The following is a 5,000-nucleotide window of genomic DNA, read 5'->3' on the forward strand; positions in this document are numbered from 1 at the left end:
AAGTTGAGTGGTTCAATTGATCAAATCTGATTTTACATCTCAGAAAACCGAATAAACACTCCATAACAAACAAACAGACAGACAGACAGACAGACAGACAGACAGACAGACAGACAGACAGACAGACAGACAGACAGACAGACAGACAGACAGACAGACAGACAGACAGACAGACAGACAGACAGACATTAATTACTCTGCATAATTTTGTGTTTAACGGCAGATCCATCCCAGGAGACAGAGACAGTGTGACTGTAACATCTTGCCACTTGAGTGTTTGTGCATATGTATACTGTGTGTGTTAGTGTGTGTATGTGTGTGTGTGTGTTAGTGTGTGTATGTGTGTGTGTGTGTTAGTGTTTGTGTGTCTGGTGTCTGTGTATACACTCCTTGGGTGTGTGTATATGTCTGTTACCGTGTGTGTGTGTACTCCTTGTGTGTGTGTGTGCTAGTGTGTGTCAGTGTGTGTACTCCTTGTGTGTGTGTGTGCTAGTGTGTGTCAGTGTGTGTACTCTTTGTGTGTGTGCTAGTGTGTGTGTGTGTGCTAGTGTGTGTGTGTGTGCTAGTGTGTGTGTGTGTGCTAGTGTGTGTCTGTGTGTGTACTCCTTGTGCGTGTGTATATGTGTGTTACCGTGTGTGTGTGTGTGTGTGTGTGTGTGTGTGTGTGTGTCTGTGTGTGTGTACTCCTTGTGTGTGTGCGTGCTATTGTGTGTCTGTGTGTGTACTCCTTGTGTGTGCGTGTGTGTGTGTGTATATGTGTTAGCATGTGCGTTAGTGTGTGTGTTTGTACTCATTGTGTGTGTGTGTGTGTGTGTGTTAGGGTTTGTGTTTGTACTCCTTGTGTGTGTATGGTCTTACCTGCTCGCCCCACAGTGTGACTGCGACCGCCTTGCCACTGGTATCCACCAGGTGAATGTCTCTTTTATACTCCTGTCTACCTGTCTTAGCGGTGAAGCTACTCAGATCATCCACACTCCTACACACTCCTATCACATCTAGAGGGGGAGAGAGAGAAAGGGAAAGAGGGGAGAGAGGGGGGGAGACAGACAGAGAGACAGAGACAGATGGAGAGAGAGAAACAGAGAGAGAGAGGGTAGAGAGAGAGAGAGAGAGAGAGAGAGAGAGAGGCAGAGAGAGGGAGAGAAGAGAAAGGGAAAGAGGGGGAGAGAGGGGGGGGGAGACAGACAGAGAGACAGAGACAGATGGAGAGAGAGAAACAGAGAGAGAGAGAGAAACAGAGAGAGAACAGAGAGAGAGGGGTGGAGAGAGAGAGAGATAGAGGCAGAGAGAGAAAGGGAAAGAGGGGGAGAGAGTGGGGAGACAGACAGAGAGACAGAGACAGACAGAGAGAGAGAAACAGAGAGAGAGAGAAACAGAGAGAGAGAGGGTAGAGAGAGAGAGAGGCAGAGAGAGGGAGAGAGACAGACATAGACAGAGAGAGACAGAGACAGAGATATTAGTCAGACCTTTCTACTGGTCTTGGTGGTACTGTAATTTCCTAATTACAAAGATATTCTCCTTCCCCCCTATCTCTCTCTCCCCCTCACCTTAGCATTCTCTCTCCATATCTCTCTCTCCCTTACTTCTTCCTCTCGCTCCTCCCTCCTCTCTCCCCTTTCTCGCGCTCTAATATGTGTGTGTGTGTGTGTATGTGTGTGTGTAATTCCATTATGGTTGATATGATGTCATCCACCTTTGAACTCCATTATCGCCACGGGAACAGGCTGACAGCTCTCATTACACACTGTTAATCCACAATTAACTACCAAGGAGAGAGAGGAGAGGGGAGGAAGAGGGGAGGCTGAGAGAGAAGGGAGAGAGGATGGGAGAGAGGGAGGGAGAACAATGGGGAGAGAGAGCAGGGGAAGAGTTGGGAAGGGAGAATTAGGGGGAAATGGAGAGAGGGGAGAATGAGGGGGAAAGAGGGAGAGAGGGGAGCGAGAAGGAGGAGGGGAGAAAGAGGAAGGAAGCAGAGACAGAGAGGGGGGAAGGAGAGGAGAGAGAGGGGGAAGGGGGACAGGGAGAGGGAGAGGAGGGATAGAGAGACAGAGGAGGGATAGAGAGACAGAGGAGGGATAGAGAGACAGAGGGTGAGAGAGAGGGGAGGGGGGAAGGAGAGGAGAGAGAGGGGAAGGGGGACAGGGAGAGGGAGAGAGAGTGGAGGGAGAGAGAGAGGAGGGATAGAGAGACAGAGGAGGGATAGAGAGACAGAGGGTGAGAAGAGGGGAGGGGGAAGGAGGGAAAAAGCGAGTGGAAGAAGAGAGAGTGGGAGAGGAGGGAAAAATAGAGAGAGGAGAGAGGGAGAGAAGGAGGAGACAGAGGGGGACATAGATGGGTAGAGGAGGTGAGAGAGATAGGAGGAAAGAGAAAGAGAGAGAAACGGGGAGAGAGAGAGAGAGAGAGAGAGAGGAGAGAGAGAGAGAGAGAGAGAGAGAGAGACGTGAGAGAGAGAGAGAAGACAGGGAGAGAGAGAGAGAGAGACAGGGAGAGAGAATAGCTTCAGCTTATGAAACATGGGACCAACACTTTGCATGTTGGCATTATATTTTGTTCAGTCCCTTAACCACTACTCAACCCCATCCCAAACCAACCAAACCCAGTTGACCCAACACAACCCAACAACCTACCAACCTACCAAACCCATCCCAACACAACACAACCCAACCTACCAAACCCATCCCAACACAACCTACCAAACCCATCCCATCCCATCCCAACCCAACCTACCAAACCCATCCCAACCCAACCTACCAAACCCATCCCAACACATCTCAACCTACCAACCTACCAAACCCATCCCAACACAACCTACCAAACCCATCCCATCCCAACCCAACCTACCAAACCCATCCCAACCCAACCTACCAAACCCATCCCAACACAACACAACCCAACCTACCAAACCCATCCCAACACAACCTACCAAACCCATCCCATCCCATCCCATCCCAACCCAACCTACCAAACCCATCCCAACCCAACCTACCAAACCCATCCCAACACATCTCAACCTACCAACCTACCAAACCCATCCCAACACAACCTACCAAACCCATCCCATCCCAACCCAACCTACCAAACCCATCCCAACCCAACCTACCAAACCCGTCCCAACCCAATCTACCAGACCCACCCCCAACCCAACCTACCAAACCCATCCCATCCCATCCCAACCCAACCTACCAAACCCATCCCAACCTACCAAACCCATCCCTACCCAACCTACCAAACCCATCCCAACCCAACCTACCAAACCCATCCCATCCCAACCTACCAAACCCCGTCCCAACCCAACCTACCAAACCCATCCCAACCTACCAATCCCATCCTAACCCAACCTACCAAACCCATCCCAACCCAACCTACCAAGCCCATCCCAAACCAACCCAACCTACCAAACCCATCCCAACCAAACCCGTCCCAACCCAACCTACCAAACCCATCCCAACCTACCAAACCCATCCCAACCCAACCTACCAAACCCAACCCAACCCAGCTAACCCTTCCCACCCAACCTACCAAACCCGTCCCAACCCAACCTACCAAACCCATCCCAACCTACCAATCCCATCCTAACCCAACCTACCAAACCCAAACCAACCCAACCTACCAAACCCATCCCAACCAAACCCATCCCAACCCAACCTACCAAACCCATCCCAACCTACCAAACCCATCCCAACCCAACCTACCAAACCCAATCCAACCCAGCTAACCCTTCCCAACCCAACCTACCAAACCCGTCCCAACCCAACCTACCAAACCCATCCCAACCTACCAATCCCATCCTAACCCAACCTACCAATCCCATCCTAACCCACCTACCAAACCTGTCCCAACCCAACCTACCAAACCCAGCCCAACCTACCAAACCCATCCTAACCCAACCTACCAAGCCCATCCCAACCTACCAAACCCGTCCCAACCCAACCCAACCCAACCTACGAAACCCATCCCATCCCATCCCAACCCAACCTACCAAACCCATCCCAACCCTACCTACCAAACCCGTCCCAACCCAACCTACCAAACCCATCCCAACCTACCAATCCCATCCTAACCCAACCTACCAAACCCATCCCAACCAAACCCATCCCAACCCAACCTACCAAACCCATCCCAACCTACCAAACCCATCCCAACCCAACCTACCAAACCCAACCCAACCCAGCTAACCCTTCCCAACCCAACCTACCAAACCCGTCCCAACCGAACCTACCAAACACATCCCAACCTACCAATCCCATCCTAACCCAACCTACCAATCCCATCCTAACCCAACCTACCAAACCCATCCTAACCCAACCTACCAATCCCATCCTAACCCAACCTACCAAACCTGTCCCAACCCAACCTACCAAACCCAGCCCAACCTACCAAACCCATCCTAACCCAACCTACCAAACCCCTTCCCAACCCAACCCAACCCAACCTACGAAACCCATCCCATCCCATCCCAACCCAACCTACCAAACCCATCCCAACCCTACCTACCAAAACCCGTCCCAACCCAACCTACCAAACCCCTCCCAACCTACCAATCCCATCCTAACCCAACCTACCAAACCCATCCCAACCAAAACCCATCCCAACCCAACCTACCAAACCATCCCAACCTAAACCAAAACCCAACCCAACCCAGCTAACCCTTCCAACCCAACCTACCAAACCCGCCCAACCGAACCTACCAACACATCCAACCTACCAATCCCATCCTAACCCACCTACCAATCCCAATCCTAACCACCAACCTACCAAACCCGTCCCAACCCAACCTAACCAAACCCCATCCCAACCGACCAAACCCATCCTAAAACCGCAACCTACCCAACGCCATCCCAACCTAACAATCCCATCCTAACCAACCAACCCTACCACCAAAAAAAACCATCCCAACCAAACTCCATCCCAACACAACCTACAAACCCATCCCAACCTACTAAAACCAAAACGCCATCCCAACCCAACCTACCAAACCCACCCAACCCAGCCTTAACCCT

At 51.4% G+C, this 5,000-nt stretch overlaps 1 pseudogene; it reads right to left on the reverse strand.

Moving 5' to 3' along the window:
- The window catches only part of LOC109882516 (replication protein A 70 kDa DNA-binding subunit-like), a 70,921-nt pseudogene that overhangs the window by 46,993 nt on the left and 18,928 nt on the right, over window positions 1-5,000 (reverse strand).

This window comes from Oncorhynchus kisutch, linkage group LG29 (genome assembly GCF_002021735.2).
Source record: "Oncorhynchus kisutch isolate 150728-3 linkage group LG29, Okis_V2, whole genome shotgun sequence".
NCBI classification, from domain to species: domain Eukaryota; kingdom Metazoa; phylum Chordata; class Actinopteri; order Salmoniformes; family Salmonidae; genus Oncorhynchus; species Oncorhynchus kisutch.